At 38.6% G+C, this 26,430-nt stretch overlaps 1 long non-coding RNA gene across 1 annotated transcript; it reads left to right on the forward strand.

The window, feature by feature from the left end:
* On the forward strand, positions 6,110 to 10,470 carry LOC110396822. The gene is made up of 3 exons (XR_002437286.1): positions 6,110 to 6,676; positions 7,776 to 7,890; positions 9,973 to 10,470. It is a non-coding gene; the product is annotated as an uncharacterized LOC110396822 (long non-coding RNA).

A 26,430-nucleotide genomic window follows, 5' to 3' on the forward strand; every position in this document is an offset into this window, starting at 1 on the left:
TAGAGAAATAAAGAATGAAGAATCAGGACTTTTAATTATTCAAAGCTTAAAATTCTGTATTGAAGAAGCAACCAGATGAGTGTGCACATGCGTGTCTAAACATACAGATAGATAGACACGTAAATAGACTTAAAATGCTTTCTTTACTATTTGAAACAGAGCCATTTCCATCAGTGGTTAGTGGTAGGCTTGCTTTTTATCATACATCACTGATACCAGTTGTTAGCTTTCTTTGACATTGGGTTGAAATGCACCAACATGGCATATAGGCTGGAAATGGGTGGCATTGAGCAGAATAGCTTTGCCACACGATGATATGCTTCAGCACTGACAGACTACTAGCCCAGCGTCAATCATTCTGTCTTTGCCAATCAAAAGCACATCCTTCTGGAGGCGCATTCTGTTGACACTAGCACCCCAAACAGAGTGAAAGGTTAATGCAATGACATTTCAAAGATGACACATTGTCAAGGGCCCAGCAAAAAATAGCAGAACTAGACTGCATTTAGGAAAACTGAGGTGGCTAACAGGACACACACATGATGACGACATTCCCAGAGGGGATGGGTTTGGTGCAAACAACCTTGAAGGACCTCGTTCAAGAAAATCAGGAGTCAGGAATAGATAACAGCGTAATAAGATATGGCCAGGTACCCTGAGGTTCTTTCTGTTCTCAACTGTAAAAAACAAAAGTCATTTTGCCAGAGCTCTGGCTAACTTTTGCCAGAGAAAAGAGCAGGAGCTAGAATGACAAAGCCTTTGGGATTTGCAAAGCCCTCTATTTAATCACAGGGATTTGCAGGGCAGCTTGTGATTAAAAAATGTATAATAGTAATTATTTTTCTTCTTAGGTAAAGACATATACCACCTATACCAGTTTTCAAAAGCAATAAATAATGATTAAAGTAATTCAGATTATAGAACATATTTAGAAAGGCATATTCCTGCATCTATCCTTGGTTCACATAAACGCTCTGTACATATTTCAGAAGTCCATTTCAGTTGCTCCACATCTCCATTACACTTCCATTTGTTTCCATTGTTCTTTCAGCTTCTTTGGTTTTCATCTATCCTACATAGAAGGCTCTCTTCTATGTAGGATGTAACTTCTTCTAGTCTCACCTCAGAGATAATACAAACATTCATTTTTGGCTCATTATTCTGAAGAGCAAGTGTGTGGGAAAAGAAGACTAAATGGTATTCTTTCTCCCTGTCAACAGATGACCAATTGGAGCAGTGTCTCTTTTTTTGCCATGATACCTCCTGTTGACTACAGTTAAGCTCTGCTGAATTATTCCAGTTACAGATCAAGCTTCGAACATCCTGTTTATTAGGCAGAGATTTAAATGCCATTTGAAGACAGAATGGTAAAGTGCATAAATTGATTACCTGGTCTAAACACGGAATAAGTTGTTTCAGAGTATTTTGAAGGTTTAATTGGAAGATAAAATCTCAAATAATAAAAGCAAATTTCTTTTAAAATTGAGAGCAGTGTCAAAAGTGCTGCAGTTGTCTCTTCCCATGAGACAATGACAAGAACTCAACCGATACCGTGTCTGGGTCTGAGCTTTTCTTCATTGATGTCATTAGTAAAATTTTAATTGACCTCAAGAGGGGTAAGACTAGGGTCTGTGTAAGTTAACGTTATCTTCTACAAAGCTAAGTACAGTAGATCAGCTTTGTATTATGCACTGATCATCAGCTACTTTTTAATCCTATAAATGTACTTTTAAAATTAAAACATTAAGAAATATTATTCCTAATGAGTTGTTTGATTTAAGAGATAGAGATAAGCCCAAACTAGATGTCCAAGATGAAAATTGCTCCAAAAAAAAAAAAACTTAGAGCAAAAAATCAGAGAGTAATAGGTTGTCCTGACATTTTTCAACATGTTCTATCGTAAAGGAAAGAAATATTCATCCCTGGGACAGATTCCCTTCCTCTGGTCTTGGATAGGTTTCTTCATATGAGTTGTTTTGCCCATTGGGGGATGCCTGTCTCACTTGTTTGACTACAGAGGAAGTCTAGGCAATGCACAGGCTAGGTATAAAATGTTTAGGCACTCAGCATTCAGATAAGTTGCAACTTATCCTGCAGTGACTGAAGTTCACTACCATGAACCTCCATCTCCCGTATTTACCACCTTTTGCATCTCAGTCACTGCTCTATTGTGTCATTCTGCTGTCTCTTAAAACTCCTCTTTCTCTTCTCCCACAATTCTGTGCACATCCCTTCCTTTGCAGCCATTCTTTTGACAGATCTACTGGTGTTGTAGATTATCATAGAATGATAGAATCATGGAATTATAGAATAGCTTTGGTTGGAAGGGACCTCAAAGATCATATAGTTCCAACTCCCTGCCATGGGCATGATTGCCAATCACTGAGTAAGAACTAGATAAGGAATTGAAGAGGTAAGTTGCAGATGAGTAGCACTTTCAAGGATAATATTGGCACATAAATACTAGGCCTCAACATCTGTAAAGGTAAATGCGTATTCCCAGAAAAATCAGGATGTATCAGCTAAAATCAATCCAACTCTCTATTCTGCAAGATTTACTAAAATTCTTGGACCCATTTCCCTTGAGTCTGGAAATGTTTCTCAAGTCTAAAGCATAAATTCATTCCTCATTTCTCATGCTTGCTTATAGACTGAGAAATCCACACAGCTGAATTGTTGTTCCATAGGAGACTTTCAGAAATAGATTCATCATCAATTCGATTGAGGTTTACATAGTTTCTGTTTGAAGGCTGTAAACTAGCTCCGTGTAAAATGTTCCCACTGGTTCTTCCTGTTTATGACTTGTTAGGATTAGACAAGCAATGCGTTTGAACTTGGAACCAAGATTTCAGGGAACACATCCTCATGGCTTGGGAAGAGCAAAAATTGCTTATAGAACTCTTCAACCAAATAGTTTGTGAAAGGTGAACTCATCAAAATAAATAAGGTATAGGAAGAAGTTTGCTGGTGCTCTGCTTAGTGTTTTAAAGAACAAAGGGTATCATATAATAGTTTTAGAATCCTTTCAACAGGGCTCTTGTGGCTGGTTACAGACTTTTGTATCTGTTCTTGGACATGCTTGCAAACTGGGTGTCTTCTGGACATGCAACACCAGTATCAGCCCTATATGAAGAAGTCATGAATGTTTGTACTGTGTAGAAGTATTTTTTCTATGCCTGTTAACAAAGTACAGATATACAATTTTTATCTGAAAAAATGGTATTGAAGGAATGGGTACTTCGTGTAAGAATGTGGAACTGTATGAGCTTCTCTTTAAGGTCTATGAGGTAGTTGTTTGCTCTCTTAGAAGACTCTTTGGAGCCTAAGAGGCCCTTAACTACGTGGAAGAATAACTTGGCAGTGGCTGAAAAGCTGGGTATTTATGCATGTTCAGTCTTCCAGATGGAGTCTATAGACAGACTTCTGTGCCTTGTTTATGCAGTGTTTTGGTTTGAGGCATATGAGGAATCTTTTTGGCTTAGCAACAAATTTTAACTTTGAGCCCCACTGCAAGGAATAGAATGCAACTGCTTTTATTAATACAAATTGTTCAGTTGGACAAATGTAATGGCATAAAAATAGCATGCTGCTAACTTGCTTTTGAACAGAAACTTGAAAGAGTCTGTATACAGTGCAAATATTACATTGTACAAGCTTTTCCTTTGAAGAGATGAAAAAATATAGTTATGCTTAGTATTTTCATCTGTCTATTAACCATTCCAAATATAGTCCTTATTAAATATATGGGATTGCAAGCTTTTTACAAAGGAGTTTCTTTAAAATTGCTCAGGCACATAAAAGTTTGGCTTATTCTACAGACTAGAAGTCGGCTAACTCAGAACACGCGTTTGCATTAGTATTAATGAATATTATTTTTTCACAGCCTGCATACCAATTATTTCAATGTATACAAAAAAAAAAAAAGCATGCAGATAAAAGATACTAACTTAGAGGGATGTCACATGAAAAATGCATTACAAGGTCAAATCCAGCCTAAACTTTGTTTTTTCTTTTCGTTAATGTTTTTAGAAGGAGTCTTCAAACTTGTAGGTGGTGACTCAATGGGATTTGATATGAAGATGTGACACCTCATCTTAAATTCCTTAGCCACATTTCCTAAGTTGACAGGAATGTCAGGAAGTGTGCCTGATAAGGCTTGCTGTCCTCTCCGAGCTGACTAATCATACATGAAGTCTTGGCAAGAGATAACCAGGTTACAGTAGAGCCAAAATGACATCACATCAACTCAATTTCATATCCTGTAGACACCAGTGCCTATCACCACTCCAGGTTGCTAACATCCTTGACACACAAATGGTATTTTCAGTCTCCGATGTCCCCCTTTTACCCTGTGTCTGTCACTCTGTGGTAAATCATGAACAAATTTGTCACTAAATGTAAAGAACCATTAACTCATGGGCACTTTGTCATCTGAAGCATAATTTTATGTGCATGGCTCGCCAATCCCTGAACTCTTAGCTATTTGCATAACAGTTTCCTATATGAATTTATGACGGAGGATAGTGCTGAACTTGTTAAAATTCCATGTGAATCTCAGCACAGAAAATGGACTGGTGCTTTAAATCTTGGAGAGTTGTTCACATCAATAATGAATTTCAAATAATTTATTCACTTCAAGTGTAAGTGGTTGGCATACAGTCCTTACAGCTGGTTTGTTGAGATAATTGATTTCCATATAGTTTAAAGATGGGGAAAAGAAACATATGACAACTACAGCGGGTTTTGAGGCAATTGTGAATGCCATATCAGTTTAATTATAGCTCCATCTTTAGCTGACATGGGTTCTACCCTATTGGAATTAAAATATCCTCGCAACTTGAAATGTAACAGTGATGATTTTTTTATGTTCTTCTACCTACCTTGTATGCTAGCTTAGGGCACTGTTACAAGTACACTTATAGCTTTTTTCAGTGGATAGTTAACATGACATGCAAGACTGGTCTGCATGACACAGATAACTCCAGGGAATAGCAACAAAGTAAATGAGATGCATTAGTATCTGGATGTGAACTGGGGGATATAAGTTCTCAGAACTTCTTGTTTAATTTATAGAATTGTGTTTTTTCCCCTGTGCATAAGATTTCAAAATGGTAATCATATTCAGGAAATGAGATGTTCCTACTTCAGGTACTAATACCAATATGTAAAAGATAATCATTAACCAAATGTACTACTCAGCAGTGCCTATTACATGTATACAAGCTAAGTGAGTTGATAAAAGAAGCTTTTACTTAAAATTAGCTATATTGATGACAGAAACATTGGGAAAGCTGGAAGGATTTATTTTTTGTTGTGTTTGTTTGTTTCTTATTGGCCACTATGAACAGAGCAAAAGTTTATGGAACAAATAATATAACAAAAATTTGCATTGCAGCTAACACTATAGTGTACTGCAGCTGTATGAATTCCAAGCTGGCTGCTCCTGCATATTAGCATTTAGGGGCTGGGCTGCACATTCTCATGTAGAAGACATATACAAAGGCTGCTCCAAAATTAATGCCTCCTATTATGTTGGCCCATAATGTCAGAAGCGGATGTTGGTAGTATAGCAGTAAAGGTTGAACCTTCCCACCAATATTCCATTACATTTTGTTGCTGTGCAACAGATGGCAGCAGAGGGGCATTCTGACAAAACAGCATCTGACATGGAAGTGCGTATGAAGCAAAGGTGTGTCATTGCATTCCTCCATGCAGAAGAAAATTGCACCCATTGACATTCACTGATGCTTGCTGAACATTTATGGAGACCAAACAGTGGCTGTGAGGACAGTGAAGTGGTGGGTGGTGCCTTTCAGCAGTGGCAGCAGTGATGTGAAAGACAAGCCACGTCCGGATGGCTATGTACAGCTGTCAAAACCATGAAACGAAGAGCATCTCGATCAGCTCATCTACATGAATAAGATGATTGTGACCAGGGAACTGTGTACAGAGCTGAATATCTGATTTACCATTATTGGAAATAATGGTGGCAACACTGGAATATTGCAAAGTTTGCACCAGGTGGGTTTCACAAATGCTCACAATAGAAACAGAAAGAACACTGTATGCAAGTTTGTCAAGACTTGTTGAACCAATAGGAAGCTGAAGGTAACAATTTCCTTCATCCAGTTTCCTGCATCACATCATTACCAGTGATGAGGTGTGGTGTCACTACTACAAGCTGGAGTCAAAACAGCAGTCCATTGGGTGGTAACTTGTGAATTCCCCATCAAAGAAAATGACACAGCCCTCAGCAGGTGATGTACACTCTCTTTTGGCATAGGAAAGGGGTGATTCTTCTGGATTTTCCGGAGCCCAAACAAACCCTTAACTCTGAACTCTACATTGCAACACTGACTAAGCTGAAGGCTTGAACTGACAGAGTCAGGCCAGAGAAGAAGACAACCTTTCCCTTGTGACATAATAATGCCAGGCCCCATACCGTTTTGAAGTCTGTGGAGCGCATCATCGATCTTGGATGGACTGTCCTACCACAACCACTGTATAGTCCAGATTTGGGACCTTCTGTCTTCTATCCATTCTGGGTGATGAAAGATGGACTGCATGGGCAACGTTTTCCTAGCAATTATGCCATCATAGCAGCTGTGAAATAGTGGGTCACTTCTGTTAGAGCAGATTTTTATGAGTGCAGCGTGCAGGCTCTTGTTCATCACAGGTGAAAATGTGTAGCTAATGGTGATGACTATGTTGAAAAATAGTGTTTTGTAGATGATAGTTTGCTCTATTTAATAGTATTATTGTGCTCTTTGTAACTCTTGTAGTTTCTGTGGGAAAAAAAAATAGAAGGCATTGCTTTTGGAGCAACCTACATAGAGTGAGCAAAGAACTGGAACTACTAGAAACCCCAGACTTCACTCTATTTTCTTCATTCCACTAAAATTTTTGTCATAATATTTGCAAATAGAAGAGCTTCTGTTTAATTCTTATTTCATTATTACTCCATTGCTAAGTTTCACAGTGCTAAAAAAAAAAGAGAAAAGTAACAGATGGGCTATCTAGTAAACTTTCAGTCAGAGGTCTGATTTCCTTTTGCATTCTTTGTGTTTGAGTTGATATAACTTCCCAGATTCCAAACAGAGCTCTACACTTAAGTTTCAATGTTAAATTGAAGTAATACTCTTGCAGTGAGGCCACAGTTTTGTTTCAGATTAAAACAAAAGTTCTGAGTATGCCTCAAATGTACTTCCAGAGAGGCATCTGAAGGAACTAGAATAAATGACAATGGACCCTTCTGTGAAATAAATTATAGACTAGAATGAGGAGGCAAGGGCTTCAGAAGTCTAGCTTGGCATCATAGACAGCACACAAATTTTTGCAGTTAATTCCTTTCTTTATAGCTATTACAATTTTCTTTTGATGTTACTCAGCAGGGGGAGGTCCCTTGGCATTGTTACTCCTAGCTTCTGAGATTTGACAGGGAGTAACCACTGATGATTTGACAACTTGGGGTAAAAATATTTGGTAAAAATATTCAGTAGTCTCCATACTGGCCAGTATTTCACAAGAGAGGGGCAGATGAAGGACGAGGTAGAGTCTTGATTTTAATTGACGGTGTGTATAAATGATTGGAGCTGATGGTACCAGTAACGAGACCATCAGACAAGAAGATCTTAAATTTCACTGAGCTATTTTAGCAATAATAGGCCATAATTATGCTTTTTGCAAGTTTATTTTGAGATAACAGTGAATCAAATATGAGTTACAGTAAACCAAAGCATAAGGCTTTTGGCATTGACTTCCCGCTTCAATTCCAGAACACAAACTTTCACTTAAAATGGAATACAAGGGGAGCCGATCAAGCTAACAGATGCCAACACTTTCTTGTGCATGGATTTTACCTTCCAAGTTGCATCATCTCCTTCCAAAGTGGTGAGTTAACCTAAATTAAACTAACATAACTAAATACATATGTGTAGAGTGGTAGCTTCATTTTTACACTTTGACAGTAATTTCCAGCACCTTACTTCCTGCTGCTTACGAAATTATCCTTCTTTGTCTTCAGACGTGATGTCTAAGCATTAGTACCTTTAGCAGTGATTTGGAACAATGTTTATTAGGTATCAGTTTCTGTTTTTAGCTTTCAACGTCAGTTGCTGAACAGCCATACTCACTTTCAAAGGGAAGGATAAATATGAAAAGTCCTAGACCTATGTCATTTAAACTCAAATATATTTAAACAACATTTAATGTGTGTTGCTGTGTAAATTCTATACCTGCATCTAAGAATAAATAGACTATTAACCAGTGTATTTTAAAGCTTACGTAGAATACAAAGTTTTCCAAGGGGTTCCACATGAATTTTTCACTACTACTATGGCATGACAAGAGTTATTAACAGGATTTTGTCCCACTTGGAGTTAATGGGAAATCTCTCATTGATTGGTGTAGTTTACACTCCGAACTTCCAGCTCTTATTGGTGGTGCTGATAAGTACTTATGGACACCCCAGACCTGCAGCTGCTTGGTAGAGCATGTGTTTTCAGTTCTTAAAATGTTATATATATACTATGGCAAGTTGTTAATCATGCAACAGTGTTAATCTATTAGGAGGTCACTGGGTAACTATATCCCTAATTATGAGAAATGTATTATGGAAAATAGCATGGGCATCTCTTTTGCTTCCATTGTTGAAGGCTACCCTTGTACTGTGTGCCTTGAGAAGAGCTGCAATAGCAGCATAGCTGCTTACTACAAGAATAGCAAGGTTTGTAGGGATAGGTTGAAATGCACAGGTGTCGACATGAGAATGGCTTTTGGTGCACTGGAACCCCATCTTCCATTGCTATCAATATTGAGAGAGGATGTTTTATGTCAGTGTTCACCCTGAACATTTGATTCAGAACTACTGGCATCTTACTACCTACCATGTTTCATTTAGGCACCTCTGTGTACAGCTGAATGTTACCTGGTGGCTCAGAATCTTACCATTTCCTTTCAGTTCTGGGCCCAAAATTGTCTTTAGTTATTCTATTTAGTTGAATAGCTGAGAGTAGGTGTGTTTGAATCAGTGTTTTGCACAAAGGATTTTGAGACAAATTCATATGCACGAAAATTTATTAGCAGGGTCCAGAGCACACATCTGCAATGACAATGAAAGGTATACATTGGGGAGAAGAGAGAGGAAAAAATAAGATAGGGGAGGCAGTGAGGGAAGGGAAGGCTGTCCCCACTGGAAAGTTGGGAAGAGAGGTGGTAGGAGACATTCTCAGATGAGCATCTTCTCCAGGTATCCTCTCAGGGGCACCTGGTACTTCTCACATAATACTTCCAGTACAGTAACTATATAGTTTCCACCAGGAATCACTGGTGGCTATGTGGCTGATTGCTTGGTGAGCTCTGTGTAGACACATTTTTGCATGCCGTGATGTAAACCAAAAGCTTCAAGGGTAGGAAAGAAGAGAGTGTGACTCTTACTCCTGTGACAGTCTTTCCCCCTAGAATTCACCCCATCAACATTATTGCAGACTATGGCCTACATACCTCCAGGAGGATCCTGTGGTCTCTGGCAGAACATTGCTGTCACTTTCATTCTCCATGGCATCAAGATCTCCACTCTTCCCTTTTGGTGCCGTGCAGGAGAAGATCATAAATCCTCCCTGCATCTCATCATGAGTAACCCATCCAACAGTACTCTGAGAGGGACATACCAGTTGTTGGCCATGGGGAAGACAGCTTGCTATAGGGAGTTTTTACACCAAAAATGAAGTGGTACTTGTAAGTAGGCAAAGCCTATAATTATGAGCATTTGCACAGCTGTATGTTCTTATTAAAAATGACACAAAAACCTACCAACAAATGAATAGATACTCCTGAAGTGCTCGTTTAGGAGGTGTGACAAATACATTAATAAATCCTATATATTATATATTTGGGTGTTGCTTCATGTTTAAATTTAGAGAACAAAAAGGAAAAGCCCTGTCTCACATTAAACTTTTACCTTCCTTTGCCCAGGCTGCACCTAAGAATCCCCTAAAGCTTCTTTTCTGCGCTATGATGTAAAGCACTGAAGAACTATATGCAATGCAGAGCAGAGGACGCAGCAACACTGCTTTTATGCTGACTGGTTGTGTCTAACTCATCCTCTACACATAGTGAAATTTATGCAGATGTCAAGAGTCTCAAGATGCAAAAGTGTTGCATTATGTTATATTTAAACAGCAATGGGATAGCCGAGTGGTTTATATCATAGAAATTCCCAGAAATAAAATACAGAATTATGAAATAAGTGTCTCTCACTTATCCAGGTACAGAATTAACCTTTTTCCCAACCATCTTTCAGCATGAAAACATTATTATTTCTGGATAGGATAACCCAAGGAAGCAGGCACTTGATATGTAATCCATGTATTTCCTTTTTTCATATGAAATTTTGCACAGATAGACAGTCACAGAGGGAAACAATAAACAGAATACTTTAAGCATTGAACATAGTAATATCAGTTTAAAAGAATGTATTTTACCCACACATTTAACACTATATAAAATAAAACAACTGAATTCCCATATGCAAAAAAAACACGGCCTTTTCACTCTTGCTTTATGAATTTTCTTTACTTCCAGCATTGTATGTCAGTAGTCATATGTGAGATTCTCTCTGAACTATGCCACATTGTGCCAGTTGCAGAAACCAATTGATGCAGTCTGAATGGCGGGGTATGTATGCTGATGCAAACTGCTTTCCCCTGCTGACTGTTTCTGATAGGGGGATTGATCCACTTTGTGATCTTTTTCAAAACACTTCTTCCTAACTTCACCGTTTGTAGCTGATTACACTTGCATCCACTATTTGTCTCTCCTATTTAAGCAAACAAAGAAAACAATGAAAAAAAATGAAAAAGTACTGTGTTTGGTATCTATGCATGAGCAGGAGGTCTTGATTTATTTGCTCTCTTGTTTGCATAGCTCTAACGATGGTTATTTAACTAGATTATTTATTATTCATAGACCTCTGTAAACACTGGCCGTGCGTGCTGTCAGTATGTTTGCAGTTCCGCACATGCAGCAGCGGGTTCTGACTTTTTCAGAAAACATTTTGTAGTCACTTTATTACCAAATTAACATCTTACTGACTAAGGAATAAATTTGAAATCTTGACCCCATATTTAATCATCCTTCATATCAACTGATTTCAGAGTAATAATTAGGAGTTTTAATCTTCACTTCTGCTTGCAGGTTGGGACAGTCAGTTTTATGAAGACAACTATTTTCAGCTGAACCTGTAACATTCATAATTGTACAGAAATTAAATGGCTGTTTCTTCCTGCCTTCTTTTTGAATGCTTGATCGCATAATATCTGCATCTCGTTGTTGTTTTCAATCAATGTGAAATGAGTTTTGTTTATAAATGATTATTTTGTTTTGCCACATTGGTTTATAATAAGAAAACAGTAGCAGCTAAATATAGAAAGATGAATTTTTAATTTTATTATTCACCTGCAAGAAGTTATTTTCTAATTGCTTATTACCTGTGGAATATTACTGAAATTAAAATGAGAAGCACGGTCAATACTGCATACATAAAAAATTATGAAAATCTTCATTTGCTGAGAATTGTGAAATGTTTATTGGTTTATAGACATAGAGTCCTCCAGGGAGTGCTACAAATCCACACAAACTCCCTGCATCTCCGACATTGCATTTGGAGCACTGATTTAGACAAAATACGTGTAAAAACTCCTGTAAGCAGGCAGCTCTCTAGTGACTATACATCTGCAAAGGCTCAAGAACATAAATTATTCCAACACAAGTCGGGAATAAATTACGGTCACTTCACAGACTCCAGAGCTGCTTGATCCACACAGTAGCAAAGGAAAAAAAAATGAAGTGTTTTAAAGTTAGGGAACAAAAGATTATTTAACCATCCTGCACACGTGTGTGCATTTTAACATAGCTATTTTAAGTAGCATAAAGGCAATGAAACTGATAGGAAAGAGGACTTTTGATAGTAGGACATGAAATGATGTGAGACTGGCCTAGGTACAACACTTTTCCCAAGGTGTAGCAGAGCTGAAGCAGCCACCTTCTTCTCAGGAAAGAAACTGAATCAAGCTTTTTCCCTCACAGCACATACCTTAACTCAGGTCAACTCTGTATCCCCTGCAAAGATAAAAGCACTGTGTTTTCTTTTCTTGTTTGTACCCCATAGACTTTCAAGAAGATTACACAGATTTGACCAAACAAAAATAAACAAAACAACATGAAAACAACCCAAAATAAAACAAAACAAAACAACCAACCAAACAAGCAAAATCAAAAACTGTTGCCAATATTCCATTTCTGACAGTGGCTACTAGTGGATACAGAGATGGCCAAAATAAACAGACAGCTGTAGAGTGGTTCGTCACTTGCCACTGTTATGCACTCAGGTAATGCAATTGGACACTGCATTCAGTAACTGGCAGGGCTTCCAAGAATTTGTCTCTTTGGAGTTTACTTATTTTTAAGCTTTTACAATACCTTATGGCAATGATTTTCACAGTTCAGCTATTCAGTCTGTGAAAAAAAATTATTTTATTTGTTTTGGCATACTCCCAGATAGTTTCTTGTGTACCACTTATGTAGTGAGAAATTAATAATTGTTCAAATTTACCTTATCTGTGTCTCCTGAAGTAATAATCCCTCATGTTAGCCCGTGGTCATTTCTTTCCCGTATGGAAGTCTCATTCTATTTAAACAGTCCTCATTCAGAAGCTATTCAATGCAGCTGACCATTCTTTCTGACTTTCAGTATACTTTTCTAGCCTTGTATATATTGGTTTTGAGGTCAGGTGGCTGTACACCACAGATTATGTCAGCAGAATAGTTTCTGAATTGTTACTTAGTATTTTTGCTAATAATTCTTATTTGTTTTTGTTGCTGCTAAGCACTGGGCTGACATTTTTATCAGACTCTCCAAGATCTGTTTCCAGAGATGAAATAGCTAATTTAATACTCAGTGCCATTTAGATGTACTTGTTTTCTCTACATGCATTTATATTATTGACCTAGAATTTATTGACTTCTATCGTATTACCCAGATGCTCTCTATCAAGAGATTTTTTTAAAATTCTTCCCAGTAAGTTTTAGTTTCTCTACCCTGAGTAATTCTGTGTTAATATGGATTTCAGTCCAGATTCCTGTGGGTCCCCAGCAATAATCTCTTTTCCTGTTGAAAACTGACCATTTATTTTTCCTTATTTGTTTCCCTCATGCTTTTCCCAAATGTGAACATTCCATGTTTATCTATAAAATCAAGCCTGGTGTGTACTGTCATGTTGCAGTTACAAACACAATGTAGGTGTTGAAATATGGATTTAGTCTTTCTTGCAATTTGTCTCTTCATTTTCCTTCCTTCCACATTATTTCTTGACATAGCTTTCTGTTATGTTTTTGTTTCTGTTTTCTGTCTATCATTTACCCTCTCTGTGTTGTTGTGTTCACTTTCTCATACATCAGCTGTCCCACCCAACATCATCTTCTGTTCAGCTTCCCTGCAGCGTCTCAACCCTTTCTTTGCCACTCACATCTCTTTATACAGAGCTAGAATAACTGCATATGTATCATTTCTCTCCTTACCCTATCCGATCTCTCCTTCACTAGAGGTAGAGCCAACCAGATGCAATCTACGTGTGAGCCAAAGACGCTGAAATTAGTGTAATTCTCTGCACTGGAGCAAATAGAGCTGGAATCAAGTTTTCTGCCAAAGCAGACTGACTTGTATGAAGCTGGTTTACTGATAGACACGGCACATATTCCCAACACAGGTAGGCAGTAGGGACTATGCCCTATCTCCTGTTGAGCTGTTCAGACAGATGATTTGGTCTTCATGCTGAGGAGGGAAGAGCTGTCTAAGTGGGTTGAGCTGCACCAGACTGAACTACAGTCCTCCTAGCTCATCTGTATCTCTGGTGAACTGCATGCCGAGGGTGAATAGCTTGGGGAGTACACTTTGAAAGTTATGCTACTTACATCTTTCCTAATATTTGGCAAGTGGGGGATAGCAGAGCTGACGGCACTTACAGAGGATAAATAAACCTGTGCACCAGGCAGGAAGCTGATTAACTCATCTGGGCTTGCTGAGGCTGCCTGTATAGGAAACAACAGCAAAACTTAGGGTACTGAATACTGAAATCACTAGCCTGGAGTATCGTGCTCTTTGGTCCCATGACTCCTGCAAAGAAGAAGCAACCACAGTACTTTAGGTATGATGGTATGATCATAAGAAATTTGGAGCAGTCATTGAACCAGTGACATCTGTGGAGCAACTCACGGTAAGACACCATAATGGAACTTCTTACCCACATGGTGGGATTTCTATTGATATACCTCAAGCCTACATTCTCTTAACTGGCTTTTTTATGCCAGCAATTCTTTTTCTTCCTCAGGTATCCAGTGTGCTGGGCTCATCAGTCATTGTCAGGGAACTGTGTGTGATTCAAGAATCTCAGTTGGTGGAGTATTTTTATGAGGTGGGAACATGTGGTAATGGGTGAGAAAGTGGAAAACATAAATTCTGTGGTTCATTACTTCCACCATTCTCCAAGTAATTTGTCAAGCACTAACTCAAATAACAGATAACAGGGCCTAACTCCTTGATCTTCACAGTAAAATATCAATATGTTCCAGATACCTCCTCTGGACTTTTTTATATATTCAAATATATCTTACTACTTCAGTGTCACTGAGTTCAACAGGGGTGTTTTGTAGAGTAAAATGTTCTTGCACTAAATTAGCTCTGTAAGAGTTGTGGACTGAACATATCACAGTGAGGCATTCAGTAGAGCTGGGGACAGTATGGGGGAGTGAAGATCCTGCAGTCAACTGTTTCAGTGAGAATAACCGAGAGAGTCAGCTGCTGTGTGTTAGAGGTCATAACGGTGATAATGACCACACCTTGTGGCCATGCTTCTTTTGCCAATGATTGTTTCCTATGAGGTGAATTCTTCTTCAAGGTAGTCGGGATATTTGTGTTGTTGCAACACTTACACACAAAAGTTCTTTGTACCAAATAACATCATACTTTTGCTGGAGGGTGTTCATGGTTATTTTTTCTTCAATGCATCCCTAATTAATTTCACCAAAGCCACCCACCTTCTGCCATCTGTTAAGTGGCAAGAAGAAAGAATGTGGTTCCAGACAGCTAGACGGTTTGAAGGACAGAAGAGTACGTGGGGAGGCGAGAAGAACATGGAGACAAATTCAGATCAACATCTCACAATAGCTTCTTTTATAAGATAGCCTAGGAATCATAATGGACTATTATATCTATAGTATCTAAACTAAAGGAGTAAAAAACCCACAGATTAAGAAATTGCAACAACACTAAAGAGATTCTAAAGCCCTTTATAGTCTAATATATCAATGACAGTAATAATACAGTTATTGTAGTTACTCTTTTTAACCAGGAAGTTTAGTCCTCATAGAAAATACACATAGTTCATACTTCCTGTAAGAACAAAGGTGTCTTATCATTTACCTTAACTGTTTCCACATTTCCATTTACTTCCAATTATTTATTTTAATTGTGGAAAGAAAAATAAATACACAACATGTTAAGAAATGGCTTGACCTTCCTTCCATAGGCCACATCCTATATTCCTTGCATTCTCCAATTGCACTCCAATTAGCTTCACTGGGAGTTGTGTTTGTGTGCATACCCGCATGAAATGAATATATAACTTGGCCTCACGCAGCTCCACAGCACTGAACTGAAATCCCAGTAGAATTTCAGCTATGGTAGCAATCATGTTTTCATGATCAACTGTGGGTTGCAAGAAAATATTTAACAGTTTGGGAAAAGTTTTCTTTAAAGTTTGCAATCCCTAAATATTGCTTTACACTTTGGTCCTTTGGTTAGGTTTTAGTACACTATTTCATATTTACCTTTCTGTTTATTTTGTAAAATTGTACTTGTCTAGCACACATTTTTATGCCAGCCTTGCTTTGCATTTTTACAGTCTGCTAATTAGACCATTTTAACTAATTTGTTTGCATTTTGTATGAGCAAGTTGGGCTTTTGGATTGACTAATGTAATTGCAGCCAGTTTCTGCCAAATACAAATTACTCTTTCTAGTGTGAGCTAGAGAGAAAGGTAAATATTTAATAGCCATCAATACTCTCACAGCATTTTAGAGTGTGTTTTTTTCCTATGGAAAGTTTAAATAATTTCTTCAGTGCTTGATTGCACTTTAATGTTAAGAAATTATTTTTTAATCTTTTTTGAAATAATAATGAATTAGACATTTCAGCGTCTCCATGAGGGTTTTATTTCTGTGCACTTTGCAGTTTTAAATTCCAAGCTTTCAGATCTGGTACTTCCACGTTTGAGATTTACTTGTGTAGCTCTTTATGTATTGAATAGTGTCTCCTGAAGCCATTTTTCTGGAATATATTTGGGTTTCGATGTTTATAAGTGGATAAGTCAAGTTTTATCTCGCTATTAAATTGTGGGGCGTTTTCTTGTTTTTCCTGTTTCCTTTTTTTCAGAGAAGTGTAGGAGAAGGCAGAAACTGGTTGTCAAACCTCAGCATTATTGATTTCTGTCTTTGTACAGCAAACCATATATTCTTCATCTGTGCGGAAGTGGATAGAAAGGCACAGGAGTACCAGGGTCTGAAGCAGGATAAAGTTTCTCTGTTTTCAACCTGAATATTCCTGGGGTTCTTGCTACCATTCAGATGGAGAAGACATGCTTGTCAGGGCATGGCAGCTCTCTTCCTTGCCTTCCTCCTTCCTCAGACCCTCCTCCCACCGTGACCTTTCCAGAGGAGAGAAGTGCGTCCCCCTCACCTGATGGGCTGACACCAAAATGCTCCTTTCAGATCGTGCTTCTCAGATCAGGGCCAACATTAAAACTCTCTGACAGAATTTGGTGACAGAGCTCTTCACCCCAGTGTAACCAGCTGCAGTGGTGTCTCTGCATTTTGCCGGGGTTATGAGTGTTTCAGGCTCTAATTTCATTTCTCACATGAAGCTTTCAAATGCACAGTGCCTGATGACTTCAGCTCCTGAATTTCTTGCTGGATCTGGTCCACAGTGCTACTCTTTGCTATGCCAAAGTGTTAAGATAGCAACAGTGTGTGAGGAGACTCTACTCTGTGACAAAAAATGTGATTATGAGTTTTATACAGAAAACATGCCAGCACAGCTTAGCTGCCAGTTTTCCACCAGGTGATGCAATATGTTTTCTTAATAGCTAGCTCTAAAGAAAGCTTCATCTCGCTCTCACTGAAGCCACCAGAAGGTCTTCTGTTGACTATAAAAAGTGTTTTTAGGAGCATTTTTGGCTTAAATTAAACCTGAAGGTAAAAGGAAGAATGTCATCCCATCTCACTGGTTCCTAGTATTAGAGAGTAGCAACTATTTTCCCAAGTTTTAACTGAAAAAAAAAAAAAATTCTCTGTTTTTCATTCTAACCTTACCTTACTTTTTGTCAGTAATCTCTTGGATCTGGTACTAGTCCCAGGATGCTGTGGGAAGGAGCACCTGCTTTTGGCCATCTTCCTGTTTCATCTGATGAAACTAAAATGATAATAGATCAGCAGTGAGATCCAGAACTAAGGAGGCAGAAGCCAAAATACCATTTAGTTGAGTCCTTGACATGTCAGTGCTCATTTTCTTTTCCAATAGGGTGCAACTGCACGTAATATTAAACCATCCATAATTATTAATTAATAGAGTCAATACATAATGACTCCCAAGTGACAACAGATGTTGATGTCATCATCACTCTGTGCAACCAGACTCTGAATTTCGTAACTACGATAACCGAATTCCCTCTCTCTGTCTCATCCCTATTACATCAAGCTTGTTGTAAAGTGTGAAACAACATGGTTTTGATGGATGCTCTATCACTACACTATCCCTGCACTGCAAGAAATTAATAATCTTTTTGTTTCTGTTATTTGACTGGCCTAGATGGACAGGCAGATTATTTTATTTAATCCATGCTGTCATGAATGTGCTGTCCTGAGAAATGAAGCTTCAGGCTTTATTAACAGGCTTTAGTAACAGGCAGTCTTACCTTCCTAAGAAGTGCTGGCCAAGTTGGTGTTCTTATCTTGAAGTGTTTTTACCTTGCTTTCTGGGAACCATGCTCTATGATCTTAATTTATATTGAATTTCTTGAACAACTACTTTTGGGTCCTGGCCACAGAGACAAGCAGCTTCTTGTGTGCCTTTATATTTGTTGTTGTTTTAGTACCAATACTTTGGAAATAAAGAGGGAAGATTTTCAAATGGATTTGAGTGTGTATCCAGTAGTTACCTGAAAGTGCCTTTCTGGAGACATGTTGAAAAGCTGGTGTGGTTTTAGCACCTGTGAGAGGATATAAGAGGATGGAGGCTTTGAAGATGTTGGTACCATCATGCAAGAGGTCTGTCTAAAATAGCTGTGCAGATCATCCTTGGAAGTGAGAAGTTAGATTATTTTGTCACTTCTGACCATTCTACAATTTATCCATGCCTATGTTCCTTGCTGCTAATAGGATTACTCACGCAAGTAACATAATGGCACTTTAGCCTTAAGCAGCTGGCCTCCATGCTGGTATACAAGTGAGCAAGTCAGCTACTGCTGACTGTGATGCAGAGAGCAAATGAACCAACAACTGGACCGACTCTGTTTTCAGCCATAGATAACTGAAATCTATTTTAATGATTTCAGTCACGGGAAAGTATTTTCTAAATGTGTTATGTCAAAACATCCTAAAAAGTGACATGTAATCCAAGGCACATGTTTTATTCTTGATTACATTTGCAAATTCAACCTCAGTCCTTTCAAGGCATTTTGAATTTAAAGTAATACTGTTAAATGCTTATGTTCTTAGTATTTAACTTAAGCACTGTCACAGGAATATGCAATAAAGGACTTCAGTATGGTAATTCATTTATTTACTGAATATTCTGTCTTAACAACTGACAAATTTTGCAGATCTGACTCCCCTCAGGAGATTTCATCATTCTCTAACATGTAATAGCAGGAGATGAGATGTTAAAAAAACAAAGAGCCCTTTCCAAACTATTAAATGAATATGTATCCAACTTGAAATATGGATGCTTTTCACCAGCAGCATCACGAGACCTTCCAGTGTCTGCTCTCTGCTTTTGAACCCACTATTTCATTAACAGTCTAAGAGAATTAATGTCTGCCTGGTCCTGCTAAAACTGTGCAGGGAAACAATTCCCAGACATCTAATTTTCTAAAGTTGTAATAGGGTTTCTTGCACTGACTCACCCTGAGTGCTTCTGCTGTGTAAGCTTGTGTACCTAATTTCCAGAATTTGGTATTTCTATGCAAAATTTTTTTTTGGAAACGTGTGGTTATTTATTTCTAACCCGTTATTTTTGTACCGGAAGAGAAGCTTGAATGTGTGGGATGGTGTGTGAGTGTTTCTGTGTTGCCATAACAGTTCCAGCAGGAAAATTTTTTATCTGATTGCTGAACATAGGGCTCTTAATAGTTAGTTTTTAAAAATATACGTCCTCTCATAAATTTGTGCTCTGCCCATGACATTTTTCCATTAAGGATAAACGCACTTAGAAGACAAATTTCCATGTGAATGGCAAGATACTTTGCAATCATTGTGTGAACTAAAAGGGGAAATATTAATCATCACTTTTAGACTATTTTATTTATACCAAGCAATAGACAATTCTAATGCTAATTAAACTCTTCCAAGTATGTGAGCAGTGAAATGTTGTCCAAGATAAATTGTTGGTTCATTTTATGTCATTTGCACCTGTAGTTTGGATTGAATAGACCAAACTGAAGGTACGTAAGGGTAGAGTATGTGAGAGAAAGTGCATGCAAAGCAGTGTTGTGAATAGCGTGAAAGAAACAAAAGCTGAAGAAAAAAAATATGTTCCAATTAGCTTGTAGTGTTGGTGGAAGACCTTCTCCTCCCCTCTTGTGGAAAATGGTACTAAAATATCTGCTCTCATAGAGTTCTACGTTAACACAGGATTCATGCAGAAGTGGAAGTTTCAATCAGTGTCTGGGTTTGTGCCTCAGAGGGTTTAGATCTACATCTGGCCACTACCTAAGTAATGCACTTTGACACAAACCACTACTGGCGTTGCTGCTGATTATAAACAATTGTTTGCAAAGTTGAGCATCACTTTAAAAGGTGATGAAGGCATGATGAGCATGATCCAAACTTTTGAGTTGTCAATCTGTTCTGTAATGGATGTAAGGTATACTTAAAAAAAAATAGAAAGAAAAAAGAAAAGGAATGCCAGTTATGTTTGCAAGTGGCTTCAGATTAACAAGGGCAGATATAATCCAAAGTACTATTTAAAGGTCAGAGAAAAGTTTAAAGGTTAAACCCTGCTGTTTTGTTTTTTAATGTCGGACTACAGGGAGTTCAAAAAGAAGCTCATTTCTACTCTCAGTTACACTAGTGTGAATTTATTATTCACAAGGGTTTGGACTTAGTTGAATTTATATGGATTTACAGCACAAGGGCTATCAGCTGTGGCTGTGTAGTGCTGCTTTGCTTCTTGGTTGGGAGAACAGGTTTTGTTCTGCTGCCACTTCCCCTTGTGGGGGGAAAAAAAGTGTATGCATGTAACTTTGCCCAGTTTTCAGAGCTGAGAAGTTACATGAGGTACTCATGTAACATGAGGAACATACAGTAAAGATTGAAAATAAATACATTGGAAATGGTGACTTCTGTATTAAATAAGCATATCTTATGCTCAGTATGTGGTACTAGGAATTTCATGTTCCCATCAGCAATACTCAGCATTTTTAAATACGGTGCAACTGTTGGATTGCATTTAATGTGGGCCGGTTTCTTAAGAGTAAAATCATCTTATTCCTATTTCTGTAATTACCTATCAGGAGACACACCACTGAAAAGAAGAATGTATTATCTCAAATGAGATTTCCAGCGAAGATCATCTTAGCAAATACATAAAAGCACTGTGACTTTAGGGTGACTTTACCTTTTCTTTTCTACCTCTTGTTCTATTATTAGCTATAATAAAACCATACCATCTACCAGCAACTTGGTAAAAAAAAATGTCCACCAATATATGAGAATATTCACATCTGGATCTTTTCTTCCTGGAGAAATCACTTGAGTCTCCCCCTTGGACCCCACTCAAATTTCCGGAGGGCAGCAAGTCTTCCAAGGGGTGTATAGGTTCAGGGTCACTCCTGATACAAACCACAGACATGATGCTCTTGAACTGTAGAGTTGTGCCTTCACATCCTCTCTGCCAGCAACACTACCCACCAAGAGCCCATCTGCAGTTGCCCTGTTGTGGTCACATCCCTGAGCAGTAACTACTGGAGAAAGTTTCTTAAAGAAAATGTGTAAAGTTTAGTGACAAATATACAGGAAGAATACAAACCACATTCTGCAAATTCCCCTTGGTTATTTTCCCAGGGTGGTATCCAGAGAATTAGCTGGGTTAAAAGCAACAAGGAGCCTTGTATGGTCTTTTAATTCCCAGTTGGTCTTAAAGGCTCTTTGCAATTGCCTGTTCTGTTCCTGTGTCTTCCCCACAGTTCTTCCCCGGCTCCTTTCATTTCATGTTCTCTCTGCACTGTGTCTCCAAGTGCCCCTTCAGCATCTCCGATGTCCCCCAGAGCTCCTACTTTTGTTTGCACCAAGCTGTCCCACAGCTTTCCTGTGCCTCTGTGTTGGCACTTCGTGAATGTTTCTCATATCTCAGTTCCCTATCCAATTTTCAAATAACATAGCACCGTAGAGAGGCTTCTTAGAATTTTTTTTCCTTTTATATATTTTTTCCCTATAAAACTCTCTGAAGGAACCAAACAAGCCTTAAGTCAAGGTCCCATGCAGACAGAAGAACCAAATGTAAGAGGCAAATTTCAAAAGTGGTGGCCATTTCTCAATACACCCAAACATTCCTAGGAAAACATTACATGGTTCTGGAAATGACAACTGGCCTCATGATACACCTTACAACTTGTGGCTTGATAAACTGCAAGACTCTTCCTCTACTTGATCAGATATCTGTAAAAGCACTTCTGGCAAGAATATTTGCCTGTATGATGTCAGTTTTGGTGGGTTTTTTTTCCTTTTCAACCTTCACTAACGTTCATGTAAAACAAACTTCTTGGCTACTGATAGAAAATAGATCCACAGGAATGAGAACTTGAGCAATGTATATTCATTTTGAAAGTCAAGGAATTGATGGAATACACTTCTGCATTTTCCACTAGAATTACTTAATAGATTTGATTAAATGTATAAACTTCACTTTGCTATTCAAGTTCACAAAGCATGTTTGGAATAACAATTATTTTATTAACATACCAACATGATCTAGTCAAACAAAATTAAATGTGTTTGGGGGTAATAAAACGTAAAGCCTTATCTAAGTATCTTTGCTTTTTAAAAACAATGAAGAGAGAGGGATTTCTGCAGAAGTAAGATGATATCCCCACAAAAATTGCAAATTAAAATCACTAACCTCAGCCTTGCCATAAGCATCCTTTTACTCAGGGTCATGAACAAGCTGTCCTCAAAGGCAGATTTTGGTTTCAGAAAACTCTTGGCAAAAATATATAAAAAACACTGTTACACTATTAGTAAAATATGACAAGTTGACTCTAATCTGTTCCTACTAATCAGTGTAAGACTAGAAGACCAAAAGGTTGCTCTCAGAATAAAAATCCTCAGAGTCTTAGGGACACAGGGAAGCTTCTGAAGGGAAAAGTTTAATTTTAAATAAGTAATTAGATTATAGATTCAGAGGTCTCAGTTTGTACTAGATTTTCCTAACTGTGAAACATGGGCGATATTTCTTACCTTGCTTAGAGCAGCAGACACACTTCAGTTTGAAGAAACACTCGATTTTTTCTTGTCCCTTTGATTGCTCCAGTGCACCAGGGTTTGCAATTTCAGCATTTTGTTGTGACGTATAGTTGTTATCTGCTACCTCAAAGTTTTTGATGGTGCCATGTATGTATATGATGCTTCATAAGCAGTAAGGTTCAAAATTGCTGAACTTGTGCACCCATGCGTTACTCTACATGCATGAATAATCTAGTTAATGAAAAGATGGCCAGGGGAAAGTGTAGCCTTTCTGTAAGCTTGGGATGTGAGGGGTAACACGGGCTGTGGTTGGCACTTGGAAGACCTAAAACTGCCACTGACCCATGGCATGATTCTAAGGAAGTCATTTCACCTTTCTATTGTGCTTTTCTTCTCAGCCTTCCTCTCTCCAACCCGCCAGCCCTTCACAGCAAGATCTGTCTCTTACGATATGTGTCTCACAGCAGGAGCTCAGCTGGGGTTTCCAAATTAGAGTTCATTGGGAATATTTCAACAAAATGAATTTTCGTTAGAAAGTTTACCTTTGTTTCTGTGCACTTCTACAGTGTGGTTGTGAGGATGCTCACCCAATACGAGGGGATGCAAATTGCAATAATAACTCTGAAGTATATGTTTTTATAAGAAGTAGAGCATCCATAGCAGGAGCTGTGGAGTGCAGCTTGCCCTAGGATAATTATCAGTGTGTGGGTGAACTGGCATATTCATCTCTAGCTGGAGAGACAGCAGGTTAGGAATCTGAACCTGAATAACCTGTATACCTGTATGTTGGTGAGATAGTATGCTGTCTCTCTCTCTCTCTCTCTCTCTCTCTCTTTTTTTTTTTTTTCTTTTGTGCTGGTTTGTTTTCTGAAACTTTCTAAAAGTGTTGTATTTGCTGCAGGGAAAGAACTGGAGCACCAGTAAAATCTTGGGATGTTTCATGGTGTGTCTTTAATTAGTCTCACTGGGTTCTACTGTGAACTCCACAATCTGTTAACTGGTTAACTGTGAGATCAGACATATTTTGTCTTGTAAAATATTTATAGTCTAAAGAAGACAGGCAAGTTCAGAGTAAATCATGACCAAATACCTGAGGAGAGCTAGTGATGAAATACTGGAGGTCTGGTGACTATTAGAAACAAGCTGTACCAAGCCTTGGACACCTGCAGCACTGTGTTCTGTTCTGGGGGCCACCAGAATAAGAAGGACATGGACCTGCTGGAGCCGGTCCAGAGAAGGCCATGAGGATGCTCAGAGGGCTGGAGCACCTCTCCTGTGGAGACCGGTTGAGAAAGTTGGGATTGTTCAGTCTGGAGAAGAGAAGGCTCCAGGGAGACCTCATTGCAGCCTTCTGGTAAAGGGGGCCTACAGGACAGATGTGGAGGGACTCTTTTTCATGGCAGGGAGTTTGGAACTGGATGGTCTTTAAGGTCCCTTCCAGTCCAAGCATTCTGCGATTCTATGAAAACGTGAAGCAGATGGCAGTAGGCTGGTGTTAGCTAAGAGGTAACTAAACCAAACTGTAAGAAACTATAGTGGAGAGAACAGAGGAAATTAAAGCATGGAATTAGGGAGGCAATGGTATGGGGTTTTAGTGAGTTTTTGTGTGTCTTAATGAGAGAAACGAAACAAGCAGGAATTTCCGAAAGTGATACAATTACAGCTTTTAGAACATTTCCCTAATAGTTTCCCAAGCATTAATGTGGATGGAACCATCCAAAGACAGAAGCACTCTAGAAACCATTTGTGATGAAGCAGATCTCTGCTTTATGCCAGCCTAAGTTGCTAACAGCTTAGAACACCAAAGCAGTACCAAAATGGCAGTGCGGAAGATAAGGTGTGTTTTCTCGCTTTTGTAGCTCCACTTCAGCTTCTCTCACTGACTGCTAGTCTAAAAGACCTTACATTTTTAACCCATGGAGCAGCTGAGTCATATTCAATTCATCTGCTGAATACTTCGTGAATAGTTGACAAGAGTATGACTACACTACCTCTGTGACATCTTCAAAGAATACGCGAAGTATCATTTGCTGAAATGGCAACTCAGTAAATGCATCTCCAGAGGGCAGGATGGTGACCCTTATTACTTCTTCAGAAACAAACAAATAAAACCAAACAAAAAATCCACTCCTTTTAAATGGAATTAAAAAAATGAACTATAGAGGCTGTTGTGGAAAAAGGGTTTGCCTGTGAACCTCCTGCTTTGTAAACTGAGATTAAAAAGAGAAAAAAAAATGAGACAAACAAGCACTGACCTGTGGGCGAGAGTTAAGCAAACACATAGATGAATTCAGAGATGCCATCCTGTGATGGGGAAATACCCAGTGTAAGCACCGAAGAAATGTTTACAGAGGAAAGATCTGTGAATTTTCAGGCAGTGGAACAGCAGTGGTTACCTCTTGCTGAAACATCACAGCCGCAACGAAGTGGCAAAGACAACTGACGTATCAGAGACACATAAACCTATCTTACAGGGCTGACAATTTGGTGTGATTGCTCTCCAAAGATAACTTTATAACTTGCTGAAGTGTGATTTAAGGATGCCCTAGAGCAGCACTAACCTGTGTACCTTTCTTGTGGATAACTTTTATAAGCTATAGCTTTAGTTAATAGCTTATGCAATTTTTCATTTGACCTACGGGTATCCCATGTGTGTGGGATTTTCAAAAACACCCAAGCCCAGATCCACAAAGGGATTTACACAAGGATGATTACACCTATAAAGCGCACAGGGAGCATAGCGGGGGCCTGGCCCCAGCTTAGCCTGTGACCTAGGGAGGAGGCAGGAAAGGGGCTGCAACACCCTTAAATGTTCACACAGAAATCTACTCATGTTCAAGCAAAATTGCTCTGGACTATGTTCTGTTGATGCCTTCACTCTGTTCCCACCGAAATCAGGTTCTGGCCAAGTGTTCTTGAATGGGCCAGACTGAATCTTTATTTTTCTGATGTAGCTTTGACCCTTTCTAAAATGTATGTACTAAGAAGTATTTTATTATCAGGTAGACTACATCAGCTGGAAAAATGTGTGTTGCTTTTGTTTCAGTGTGATTTTTTTCAGATGAACTACTGTATATGCACCCAAGAATAAAAAGAACGATAAAAGGTATAATACGATATCCAGTTTAGTCCCAGTGATGTTAGATTGCTTAATCTGAAGCAGTCAACAATCTCAGCATGCAACCTGAACTGTAGATCTTTGAATACACCATCCCTTTTGATGCTAACAAAGAAGGGTTCTATCTCCATAAATGAAAACACTAGGATAAATCATGTCCTCCATGGAAAACAAGCCATAGATAGCAGTGTTTCTTATATAAATAACCCTTTGGGGAAACTGCTTTATTTCCATTTTTTTCCCTTTTCAAAGATGAACCATACCCTGTGACATCCAGAAGATGGTTTCAAAGGCCATAAACAGTCAAACTAAAGAAATGGCTGAGAATATCTGAAGTCCGTACAATGACATGCTATAAAATAGGTACAATACTGGCAACTTCTGCACGAATGCTAGATGTCAGTTGGCTTCTGCAGACCCAAAGACCTTTCAGAGTGTCTCTGAAATGTAAAATGGAGGTTGAATGGGCCTCATGGAGAGTGGGCAGCTGCCTCTGCTTTCTCAAAGCAGTGCTAGGACAGCGC

Source organism: Numida meleagris, chromosome 3, assembly GCF_002078875.1.
Source record: "Numida meleagris isolate 19003 breed g44 Domestic line chromosome 3, NumMel1.0, whole genome shotgun sequence".
Taxonomy (NCBI): domain Eukaryota; kingdom Metazoa; phylum Chordata; class Aves; order Galliformes; family Numididae; genus Numida; species Numida meleagris.